The sequence below is a fragment of the Cherax quadricarinatus genome, chromosome 29 (genome assembly GCF_038502225.1).
Source record: "Cherax quadricarinatus isolate ZL_2023a chromosome 29, ASM3850222v1, whole genome shotgun sequence".
In the NCBI taxonomy this organism is placed as follows: domain Eukaryota; kingdom Metazoa; phylum Arthropoda; class Malacostraca; order Decapoda; family Parastacidae; genus Cherax; species Cherax quadricarinatus.
The window spans coordinates 25,777,338-25,791,177 of NC_091320.1; positions in this window are offsets into that span (position 1 = coordinate 25,777,338).

Here is a 13,840-nt window from a genome sequence, read left to right on the forward strand (position 1 = left end):
ATTTGCCATGTTATTACAGACTCTAATGTGGCTAAAAATGGCAATGGAATCTTGGGCAGTCCGTATTGAATATTTGTGTTGTGATATCCTAATATCTAGAGATTTGCCAGTCTGTTCCACATAATGTAAGCTGCACCCATTGCAACCAGTTGTATACACACCTCCAATGCAATGTTGTGGAGAATTCTTTATCAGAATGCTTTTAACAGTTCGTGCATTTTTAAAAACTACTTGTATGTTAAATCTTTTAAGAGCATTTGGCAGGACAGATAAATTCTTATTATATGGGAGAACCAGCACATTATTTATCTGAGGTGTTATCCTAGGTTCACTCATTTAATAAGTTTTTCTAGCTGCCAGCAACACCGATTCCACAAACTCCTTAGGGTACCTGCAGTTTCGTGGCAATATGAAATACAGTAAACCCTCGGTTATCGGCTGTTTCGTTTACCGGCCAGCTCACTTATCGGCTTCCAATTATTGGTCATTGTTTTGCTTATCGGCCGTATTGGACTCTTATCAGCCGGCGACGCTTGTGTGTTCCTAAGTCAGTGTAGCTGTGTCACTGGCCGAGTGAGGAAGCTTCTGCTCAATTATCCAAACATTTCACTATAAATCAGTGTTTTTCTTTGTTATTTATTACCTGGAGTTTACCTGGAGAGAGTTCCGGGGGTCAACGCCCCCGCGGCCCGGTCTGAGACCAGGCCTCCTGGTGGATCAGAGCCTGATCAACCAGGCTGTTGCTGCTGGCTGCACGCAAACCAACATACGAGCCACAGCCCGGCTGATCCGGAACTGACTTTAGGTGCTTGTCCAGTGCCAGCTTGAAGACTGCCAAATCATGTGTGCTGGGAGGCAGTTGAACAGTCTCGGGCCCCTGACACTTATTGTATGGTCTCTTAACGTGCTAGTGACACCCCTGCTTTTCATTGGGGGAAACTGCGAAATAAGTAAGCATGACCCCAAAGAAAGTTCCTAGTAAAGTTCCTGCGGTAAAGAATGTGAGAAACACAATGGAATTTAAGAGAGAAGTGGTATGTGAGTGTTGGAACTTGCCAGGATGTGTGGGAAAAACAAATCTACCATCACTTCCATCCTGGCAAAGAAAGAACAAATCAAGGAAGCTGATGTTGCAAAAGCAGTAAATGTGATAACGAAACAGAGGTCACCAATAATGGAAGATATAGAAAAATTATTATTGTTGTGTATCAGGGAAAAACAATTAGCGGTAGATAGTGTTGTGGAGCCAGTGATTTGTGAGAAGGCAAGCAGTTGTATGTGGATCTTGTAAATAAAATGCCTGGAACAAGTGCTGCCGTTAGTGAATTTAGGGCCAGCAAAGGCTGGTTTGAGAGATTTAAGAAGTGCAGTGGCATACATAATGTGGTAAGGCATGGAGAAGCTGCAAGTTCTGATAAATGTGTGGTTGAAAAATTTGTGCAAGATTTCAAAGGGTATGTAGAGGCTGTTTTGCATGATGGTAGGATTGCTGTTTTCTTTTTCTGTCTCATAAACACGCTAGATAACAGGGATATCTTGCTACTCCTACTTACACTTTGGTCACACTTCACAGACATGCACATGCATATATATATACATACATCTAGGTTTTTCTCCTTTTTCTAAATAGCTCTTGTTCTTCTTTGTTTCTTCTATTGTCCATGGGGAAGTGGAAAAGAATCTTTCCTCCGTAAGCCATGCGTGTCGTATGAGGCGACTAAAATGCCGGGAGCAATGGGCTAGTAGCCCCTTCTCCTGTAGACATTTACTAAAAAAGAGAAGAAGAAAAACTTTATAAAACTGGGATGCTTAAATGTGCGTGGATGTAGTGTGGATGACAAGAAACAGATGATTGCTGATGTTATGAATGAAAAGAAGTTGGATGTCCTGGCCCTAAGCGAAACAAAGCTGAAGGGGGTAGGGGAGCTTCAGTGGGGGGAAATAAATGGGATTAAATCTGGAGTATCTAAGAGAGTTAGAGAAAAGGAAGGGGTAGCAGTAATGTTGAATGATCAGTTATGGAAGGAGAAAAGAGAATATGAATGTGTAAATTCAAGAATTATGTGGATTAAAGTAAAGGTTGGATGCGAGAAGTGGGTCATAATAAGTGTGTACGCACCTGGAGAAGAGAGGAATGCAGAGGAGAGAGAGAGATTTTGGGAGATGTTAAGTGAATGTATAGGAGCCTTTGAACCAAGTGAGAGAGTAATTGTGGTAGGGGACCTGAATGCTAAAGTAGGAGAAACTTTTAGAGAGGGTGTGGTAGGTAAGTTTGGGGTGCCAGGTGTAAATGATAATGGGAGCCCTTTGATTGAACTTTGTATAGAAAGGGGTTTAATTATAGGTAATACATATTTTAAGAAAAAGAGGATAAATAAGTATATAAGATATGATGTAGGGCAAAATGACAGTAGTTTGTTGGATTATGTATTGGTAGATAAAAGACTGTTGAGTAGACTTCAGGATGTACATGTTTATAGAGGGGCCACAGATATATCAGATCACTTTCTAGTTGTAGCTACACTGAGAGTAAAAGGTAGATGGGATACAAGGAGAATAGAAGTATCAGGGAAGAGAGAGGTGAAGGTTTATAAACTAAAAGAGGAGGCAGTTAGGGTAAGATATAAACAGCTATTGGAGGATAGATGGGCTAATGAGAGCATAGGCAATGGGGTCGAAGAGGTATGGGGTAGGTTTAAAAATGTAGTGTTAGAGTGTTCAGCAGAAGTTTTTGGTTACAGGAAAGTGGGTGCGGGAGGGAAGAGGAGCGATTGGTGGAATGATGATGTATAGAGAGTAGTATGGGAGAAAAAGTTAGCATATGAGAAGTTTTTACAAAGTAGAAGTGATGCAAGGAGGGAAGAGTATATGGAGAAAAAGAGAGAGGTTAAGAGAGTGGTGAAGCAATGTAAAAAGAGAGCAAATGAGAGTGGGTGAGATGTTATCAACAAATTTTGTTGAAAATTAGAAAAAGTTTTGGAGTGAGATTAACAAGTTAAGAAAGCCTAGAGAACAAATGGATTTGTCAGTTAAAAATAGGAGAGGAGAGTTATTAAATGGAGAGTTAGAGGTATTGGGAAGATGGAGGGAATATTTTGAGGAATTGTTAAATGTTGATGAAGATAGGGAAGCTGTGATTTCGTGTATAGGACAAAGAGGAATAACATCTTGTAGGAGTGAGGAAGAGCCAGTTGTGAGTGTGGGGGAAGTTCGTGAGGCAGTAGGTAAAATGAAAGGGGGTAAGGCAGCCGGGATTGATGGGATAAAGATAGAAATGTTAAAAGCAGGTGGGGATATAGTTTTGGAGTGGTTGGTGCAATTATTTAATAAATGTATGGAAGAGGGTAAGGTACCTAGGGATTGGCAGAAAGCACGCATAGTTCCTTTGTATAAAGGCAAAGGGGATAAAAGAGAGTGCAGAAATTATAGGGGGATAAGTCTGCTGAGTATACCTGGTAAAGTGTATGGTAGAGTTATTATTGAAAGAATTAAGAGTAAGACGGAGAATAGGATAGCAGATGAACAAGGAGGCTTTAGGAAAGGTAGGGGGTGTGTGGACCAGGTGTTTACAGTGAAACATATAAGTGAACAGTATTTAGATAAGGCTAAAGAGGTCTTTGTGGCATTTATGGATTTGGAAAAGGCGTATGACAGGGTGGATAGGGGGGCAATGTGGCAGATGTTGCAAGTGTATGGTGTAGGAGGTAGGTTACTGAAAGCAGTGAAGAGTTTTTACGAGGATAGTGAGGCTCAAGTTAGAGTATGTAGGAAAGAGGGAAATTTTTTCCCAGTAAAAGTAGGCCTTAGACAAGGATGTGTGATGTCACCGTGGTTGTTTAATATATTTATAGATGGGGTTGTAAGAGAAGTAAATGCGAGGGTCTTGGCAAGAGGTGTGGAGTTAAAAGATAAAGAAACACACACAAAGTGGGAGTTGTCACAGCTGCTCTTTGCTGATGACACTGTGCTCTTGGGAGATTCTGAAGAGAAGTTGCAGAGATTGGTGGATGAATTTGGTAGGGTGTGCAAAAGAAGAAAATTAAAGCTGAATACAGGAAAGAGTAAGGTTATGAGGATAACAAAAAGATTAGGTGATGAAAGATTGAATATCAGATTGGAGGGAGAGAGTATGGAGGAGGTGAATGTATTCAGATATTTGGGAGTGGACGTGTCAGCGGATGGGTCTATGAAAGATGAGGTGAATCAATCATAGAATTGATGAGGGGAAAAGAGTGAGTGGTGCACTTAGGAGTCTGTGGAGACAAAGAACTTTGTCCTTGGAGGCAAAGAGGGGAATGTATGAGAGTATAGTTTTACCAACGCTCTTATATGGGTGTGAAGCATGGGTGATGAATGTTGCAGCGAGGAGAAGGCTGGAGGCAGTGGAGATGTCATGTCTGAGGGCAATGTGTGGTGTGAATATAATGCAGAGAATTCGTAGTTTGAAAGTTAGGAGGAGGTGTTGGATTACCAAAACTGTTGTCCAGAGGGCTGAGGAAGGGTTGTTGAGGTGGTTCGGACATGTAGAGAGAATGGAGCGAAACAGAATGACTTCAAGAGTGTATCAGTCTGTAGTGGAAGGAAGGCGGGGTAGGGGTCGGCCTAGGAAAGGTTGGAGGGAGGGGGTAAAGGAGGTTTTGTGTGCGAGGGGCTTGGACTTCCAGCAGGCATGCGTGAGCGTGTTTGATAGGAGTGAATGGAGACAAATGGTTTTTAATACTTGACGTGCTGTTGGAGTGTGAGCAAAGTAACATTTATGAAGGGGTTCAGGGAAACCGGCAGGCTGGACTTGAGTCCTGGAGATGGGAAGTAGAGTGCCTGCACTCTGAAGGAGGGGTGTTAATGTTGCAGTTTAAAAACTGTAGTGTAAAGCACCCTTCTGGCAAGACAGTGATGGAGTGAATGATGGTGAAAGTTTTTCTTTTTCGGGCCACCCTGCCTTGGTGGGAATCGGCCAGTGTGATAAAAAAAAAAAAAAATGTAGAGGCTAAAGGATTCCTCCCCCAACAAGTGTTCACTTGTGATGAAACAGGCCTGTTTTGGAAGAAAATGCCAAAGAGAACCTACATTACACAGGAGGAAAAGGCCCTGCCTGGACACAAGCCTATGAAAGATAGGATTATTCTTTTGTTCTGTGCTAACGCTACTGGGGATTTCAAAGTGAAGCCTTAACTGGTGTATCACTCTGAAAATCCCAGAGAGTTCAAGAAACACAATGTTTTCAAGAGTAAATTGTGTGTGATGTGGAGGGCTAACAATAATGCATGGGTTACAAGGCAAATTTTCAAAGAGTGCATGAATTTCATTTCATCACAGTGAAGTTCTTGCCTCCTAACACCACTCCTCTCATCCAGCCTATGGACCAGCAAGTCATTTCTAACTTCAAAAAACTGTACACTAAAGCAGTGTTTTGAAGGTGCTTCGAAGTGACCTCAGACACAGATTTGACCCTAAGAGAGTTCTGAAGGAATCACTTCAATATCCTCCATTGCATAAGCATTATAGGTAAGGCTTGGGAGGGAGTGACTTACAGGACTTTGAACTCTGCTTGGAGGAAATTGTGGCCAAAATGTGTCCAAGAGAGGGATTCTGAAGGGTTTGAGGCTGACCCTAAGATAAGATTTCGTTCAGATTTTTAACCCCGGAGGGTTAGCCACCCAGGATAACCCAAGAAAGTCAGTGCGTCATCGAGGACTGTCTAACGTATTTGAATTGGGGTCCTCAATCTTGTCCCCCAGGATGCAACCCACACCAGTCGACTAACACCCAGGTACCAATTTGCTGCTAGGTGAACAGGACAACAGGTATAAGGAAACGCGTAGAAGTGTTTCCACCCGCCGGGAATAGAACTTGGGCCCTCCGTGTGTGAAGTGAGAGCTTTAGTCACCAGGCCACCATTGTACCTCTGGGAAAGTCTGTGGGGTTGGAGGTTAGTGGTGAGGATGTGGAAGAATTGGTGGAGGACTACAGGGAAGAGCTAACCACTGAAGAGCTGCAAGAGCTTCATCTGGAACAGCAACAGACCACAGCTCAGGAACTTGCTTCAGAGGACAAGGAAGAAGGAGTGAAGGAGTTGCCTTCTTCAGAGATTAAGGAGATTTGTGCAGTGTATACTAGGGTGCAGGTTTTTGCTGAGAAATATCACCCTGACCAAGCTGAAACAAGCTACATCTGCAACAGGTTCAGTGACAGAACCTTGTCCCACTTCAGGGAAATCTTAGAGAGATGCCAGAAACAGAGCTCTCTGGACAGATATTTTGTGCGACAGGGGTCCAGTGACTCTCAAGCTGGTCCTAGTGGCATTAAAAGACAAAGTAGGGAAGTAACCCCAGATAGGGCTTTATGGAGGGGAATTCCCCTTCCAAACAATAAACCCTCCTCCCTCTCTCCTCCTTATCTTCCATAAGCCAACAACAGTCTTCAATAAAGGTATGTAATACTGATTTAATTGTTCATGTATTTATTTTATTAAGTTCTCGTTGTTTTGTATATGTAAAACTATAATTAATCTCTAAAAAATGTATTTTTTGTGAATATTTTTGGGTGTCTGGAACGGATTAATTGTATTTACATTAATTCTTATGGGAATAATTATTTCAGTTTTAGGCCGGCCTTCTGGAACAGATTACAGTCGATAACTGAAGGTCCACTGTATTTTCCTAATTTCTTCATCTAGAAATTCCGGGCTACATACTCGGTAAGTTCTCAGAAACATGGTAAGAAAGACGGTGCTTTTTACCCTGGTCTCATACATATATACCGACATATGTACATACGTATGTACGTACATACATACGTATGTACGTACATACATACGGATGTACGTACATACACACATACGTATGTACGTACATACACACATACGTATGTAGTATATGCATACATATGTACATACATATACATAGATATATATATATATATATATATATATATATATATATACATAGATATATTATATATATATATATATATATATATATATATATAGATATATTATATATATATACAGTGGACCCCCGCATAACGATTACCTCCGAATGCGACCAATTATGTAAGTGTATTTATGTAAGTGCGTTTGTATTTGTATGTTTGGGGGTCTGAAATGGACTAATCTACTTCACAATATTCCTTATGGGAATAAATTCGGTCAGTACTGGCACCTGAACATACTTATGGAGTGAAAAAATATCGTTAACCGGGGGTCCACTGTATATATATATATATATGTGTGTGTGTGTGTGTGTGTGTATAGTCGGACTTGAGTCCTGGAAATGGGAGGTACAATGCCTGCTCTTTAAAGGAGGGGTTTTGGGATATTGGCAGTTTGGAGGGATATGTTGTGTATCTTTATATGTGTATGCTTCTAAACTGTTGTATTCTGAGCACCTCTGCAAAAACAGTGATAATGTGCAAGTGTGGTGAAAGTGTTGAATGATGATGAAAGTATTTTCTTTTTGGGGATTTTCTTTCTTTTTTGGGTCACCCTGCCTCGGTGGGAGACGGCCGACTTGTTGAAAAAAAAAAAAAACATATATAAATATATATATATATAAATATATATATATACATATATAAATATAAATATATATATAATATATATATATAATATATATATATAATATACATTGGACCCCCGGTTAACGATATTTTTTCGCTCCAGAAGTATGTTCAGGTGCCAGTACTGACCGAATTTGTTCCCATAAGGAATATTGTGAAGTAGATTAGTCCATTTCAGCCCCCGAAACATACACGTACAAACGCACTTACATAAATACACTTACATAATTGGTCGCATTCGGAGGTGATCGTTATGCGGGGGTCCACTGTATATATATATATATATATATATATATATATATATATATATATATATACATATACATACATACATACATACATACATACACATACAGAAGGCTGTTCAAGTGCCGATACCGAACAAATTTGTTCCCATAGGGAATGATGTAAATTAGATTAATCCATTTCAGACCCCCAAAAATTCACTTACAAAATCACTTACATAAATGCTCACATAATTGTTCATTTTTGAGCTGTTTGTATCCCAAGGTTCCACTGTACATGCATACATACATAGTTACATACATACACTTACATACTACACTTACATACATATACAGTGGACCCCCGCATAACGATTACCTCCGAATGCGACCAATTATGTAAGTGTAATTATGTAAGTGCGTTTGTACGTGTATGTTTGGGGGTTTGAAATGGACTAATCTACTTCACAATATTCCTTATGGGAACAAATTCGGTCAGTACTGGCACCTGAACATACTTCTGGAGTGAAAAAATATCGTTAACCGGGGGTCCACTGTACTTACATACATACATACATACATACATACACTTACATACATACATACACTTATACATACACTTACATGCACTTACATACACTTACATACACTTACATACACTTACATACACTTACATACACTTACATACACTTACATACACTTACATACACTTACATACACTTACATACACTTACATACACTTACATACACTTACATACACTTACATACACTTACATACACTTACATACACTTACATACACTTACATATACATATACATACACATACATATACATACACATACACATACATACATATACACACACATACATACATACATATACACACACACACACACACACACACACACACACACACACACATGCACGCGTGCGGTGGTAGAGTGTAGTGGGTCACAAGCCTCTGAGAATCTTAGTGTTTTTAGGGCGTGCATTAGCTGCTAGCAGCAACCAGTGGTAATGACAATGTCAGTTATTAGTTGAAAAAAAAGGCGAGAGGAAGCCTGAAATTATACAAAATTTCATAGTGCGAATTCATTAGAGGCCTAGTAGGCACCTGTTGCCATACAGTGAGCATGAAAAAGTTAACAAGAAAAGGAAGAAAAAAAAATACATATAACTAGGGAAGGTGGCAGGAGTGGGCCTCCATGAAATGGTGACATCATAGCAGATTGTGTGCCATTATAAATAAGAAGTGTAACTTACCAAATGTGAAGTGTATTTTACCTAAAGGGAAAAGTGAAAACACTTGAGGAGCGGGTGGAGCACGAGCATAAATGGATATAATTATCACGGGTGAAGGATTTCCAAAAAAGTCATAGAAGGCCTACGTGTATGACAATAAGGAGAAGCAGCAACTGGTAGCTTGTCTACCGCCCCACTGCCAGCACAAGTTACTCTCACCTAATGTGGTTGTATGTTGTGTCAGAATTCTGGTCTCTGCACACTGTAAGCTATGGGTCACTCACTCCTGCTAGCTATTACCAGAATTAGAGTAGACAACATAGATAAGGTGGAGATAGGATTGATGAGTGCCCAAGGAGAGGTTGGTTGGGAGCTAGTGAGGGTTAACCATCAAACACACATACACACACACACATACACATACAGAAGTAGCATCGGCAATGGCTACATCAGACACAGACAACAGGTCTGAAGGAAGCATGGAAACTAAACTGTATGCAGAGGTCCTGTCAAACCCACATGGGGCCAAAACAAAGACAGGGAGCACACTAGGACAGAATGAGAGGTTGGAAGACATTGAAGGAACTAGGACATGTGCAGGGACCATACCAGATACCTGTGGGGGCCAGGAACAGGTGAGCAGGAAGGACAAACCAAGAAGCATAGGGGCCATAACTAGGGAAGGGACTGAAGGAAGGAACTAAAACACATCAGAGAATGCAATGGGAGTCACAGTGGGAGGTGGAAAGGGAGAGATCCGTGTTTGTCTATGGGCTAGACGAAGCTAAAGGGGAAACTTATGATGAAAGAAAGCAGGAGGAGAAAAAAGCGATTGAAGATATGAAGGTGATAGGCGAGGGGGACATGACCCAGGTGGAAAATTTTCGGAGAATTGGGTGGTTCACAAAGAAAAGGAATCGGCCTCTCAAAGTAATTTTCAAGGCAGAATCAACCCGAACCATGATCTTGCAGGAGAAAGCACGGCTGAGAGGCAAGCAGGAGTTCCGGAGTGTGTACCTCGATCGAGACAGAACACAGGATGAAAGGAAGACGATGAAAGAGAGAGTTCGAAAACAAAAGGAGAAATGGGAGGAAATGAAAAAGGAGAGCAGAATAACCCAGGATCAAATAGAAGGACAAGCACACCCCCCAGAAACACCTGCAGAAGGACTCCAGCCACGACACCCCCAAGGCAACTGAACAATCCAAACCAACCATCACACACCGATCCCTCTGTTCCCACCCCCCGCACCACAGTTACAGTATTAGAACAGAAGTTGAAGGTTTGGTACACAAATGCAGATGGATTAACAAATAAACATGAGGAATGGCAAGAAAGAATCAATGAGAAGTCCCCAGACATAATAGCAGTTACAGAAACAAAACTCACGGAGACAATAACAGATGCAATCTTCCCACCAGGATACCAGATCATGAGGAAAGATAGAAGGGGCAGGGGGGGAGGTGGGGTTGCTCTGCTCGTAAAAAACAGATGGAAATTCGAGAAAATGGAAGGCATAGATGAGACGAGAGAAAGAGACTACATAGTAGGTACACTTCAGTCTGGGGAACACAAAGTGGTCATTGCAGTGATGTATAATCCACCACAGAACTGCAGGAGGCCAAGAGAGGAATATGAAGAGAGCAACAGAGCAATGGTGGACACACTTGCTGAGGTGGCAATAAGAGCTCACTCCAGCAGAGCAAAGTTGCTGGTTATGGGGGATTTCAACCACGTGGAGAGAATAACAGGAGTTGAATGGGAAAAGCCTGACTATAAAAGAGGGGACTACATAGGGTTGAAGAACTTCCTGTGGGAGGTCCAGTGGAACAGAGAACTGGCAGGAAAGCAAGTACATGAAATGATGGAATATGTAACAACAAAATGCAAGGAGGCAGTGGAAAGGTTTATTCCCAAGGGCAACAGTATCAACGGGAAGACCAGAACGAGCCCCTAGTTTACCCGACGGTGTAAGGAGGCAAAAACAAAGTGCAATAGAGAATGGAAAAAGTACAGAAGGCAGAGAACACACGAAAATAGGGAGATCAGTCGCAGAGCCAGGAATGAGTATGCACAGATAAGGAGGGAGGCCCAGCGACAGTATGAAAATGACATAGCATCGAGAATCAAGACTGACCCGAAACTGTTGTATAGCCACATCAGGAGGAAGACAACAGTCAAAGACCAGGTGATCAGATTAAGGACAGAAGGTGGAGAACCACAAGAAATGATCAGGAGGTATGTGAGGAGCAGAACAGGAGATTTAAGGAAGTTTTTACAGTAGAGACAGGAAGGGCTGTGGGAAGACAGCACAGAAGAGAACAACAAGAGGGAATATACCAACAAGTGTTGGATGACATATGAACAACTGAGGAGGAGGTGAAGAAGCTCCTAAGTGACCTTGACACCTCAAAGGCGATGGGACCGGATAACATCTCCCCATGGGTCCTTAGAGAAGGAGCAGAGATGCTGTGCGTGCCTCTAACCACAATCTTCAACACATCCCTTGAAACTGGGCAACTACCTGAGAAATAGAAGACAGCTAATGTAGTCCCCATATTTAAGAAAGGAAACAGAAACGAGGCGCTAAACTACAGACCTGTGTCTCTGACATGTATTGTGTGCAAAGTCATGGAGAAGATTATCAGGAGGAGAGTGGTCGAACACCTGGAAAGGAACAAGATTATAAATGAAAACCAGCATGGGTTCATGGAAGGCAAATCTTGTATCACAAACCTCCTGGAGTTTTATGACAAGGTAACAGAAGTAAGACACGAGAGAGAGGGGTGGGTAGATTGCATTTTCCTAGACTGCAGGAAGGCCTTTGACACAGTTCCCCACAAGAGATTAGTGCAGAAGCTGGAGGATCAGGCACATGTAACAGGGAGGGCACTGCAATGGATCAGGGAATACCTGACAGGGAGGCAGCAACGAGTCATGGTATGTGAAGAGGTATCACAGTGGGCGCGTGTGACAAGCGGGGTCCCACAGGGGTCAGTTCTAGGACCAGTGCTATTTTTGATATATGTGAACGACATGATGGAAGGAATAGACTCTGAAGTGTCCCTATTCGCAGATGATGTGAAGTTAATGAGAAGAATTAAATTGGATGAGGATGAGGCAGGACTGCAAAGAGACCTGGACAGGCTGGGCATGTGGTCCAGTAACTGGCTTCTTGAATTCAATCCAGCCAAATGCAAAGTCATGAAGATTGGGGAGGGGCAAAGAAGACTGCAGACAGAGTATAGGCTAGGTGGACAAAGACTACAGACCTCACTCAGGGAGAAAAACCTTGGGGTGACCATAACACCGAGCACATCACCGGAGGCACACATCAACCAAATAACTGCTGCAGCATACGGGCGCCTGGCAAACCTGAGAATAGCGTTCCGATACTTTAATAAGGAATCGTTCAAGACACTGTACACTGTGTATGTTAGGCCCATACTGGAGTATGCAGCACCAGTCTGGAACCCACACCTGGTCAAGCACGTCAAGAAGTTAGAGAAAGTACAAAGGTTTGCAACAAGGCTAGTCCCAGAGCTCAGGGGAATGTCGTACGAGGAAAGGTTGAGGGAGATCGGACTGACGACACTGGAGGACAGAAAGGTCAGGGGAGACATGATAACGACATACAAGATACTGCGGGGAATAGACAAGGTGGACAGAGATAGGATGTTCCAGAGAGGGGACACAGGGACAAGGGGTCACAACTGGAAGCTGAAGACTCAGACGAGTCACAGGGATGTTAGGAAGTATTTCTTCAGTCATAGAGTTGTCAGCAAGTGGAATAGCCTAGCAAGTGAAGTAGTGGAGGCAGGAACCATACATAGTTTTAAGAAGAGGTATGATACAGCTCAGGAAACAGAGAGAGAGAGGACCTAGTAGCGATCAGTGAAGAGGCAGGGCCAGGAGCCGAGTCTCGACCCCTGCAACCACAATTAGGTGAGTACAATTAGGTGAGTACACACTAGCACAAGTGTTAGGCACTTGTAGAAGCTGAGGCACTAGTATTATAATTATTAGAATTACTAGTATTATTATTGGTATTTTATTAGTATTGTGGATACATAGAAGTGAGGAGCATTATTTCTGGGTGCACACAAACAACTATGCACTCACACACCAGCGGACTTATGGAAACTGACCACACATACCCCCTTTACCCCATCCTTCCCTGTCTCCCCTCCCACTCCCTCTTTACCCCTCTTTCTCTTTACCCCTCTCTGTCTGTCTGTCTCTCTTTCTCAGTCTATCCCTCTCTCCCTCTTTCTACTTTTCTCTCTTTCTTCCCCATAGCCTTTTTTCCTCCACCGTCCTCTCTCTCTCTCCCTCTCTCCCATAGACCTTTCCCCCACCCTCCTCTCTCTATCCTTCTCTCTCCCTATTTCTATCTTTCTCTCTCCTCCCTCCCTCTCATTTCTCTCTCCCATAGCCTTTTTCCTCACCCTCCTCTCTCTCTCTTCCCCTCTTTTTATCCTTTCTCCCCCTCTCGTTTCTCTCTCTCCCCCAGCCTTTTCCCTTGCCCCCCCCCCCCACACAGAAAATACATAAGCTTCTTTCTGTGGTAAAATACATAAGCTTATATCTGCGATAAAAAAAAAAGGGGGTTACCCAAGAGGGTGGAGAGCCAGATGTCTGGTGAATAAACTCAGGAGGGAAGAACCTGGGAGGGAAGATTGGGAGTTAGAGCTCAAAAAAAAGGGAGAAAGAGTGGGGATGGAAGATAGAAGAACTTGGCAAGATAATGGAGGAGATGTTAGCTGAAGAGAGCAGGAAGTGGGGGCTACAAGTCCTAGCAGCAGAAGCTAGGATA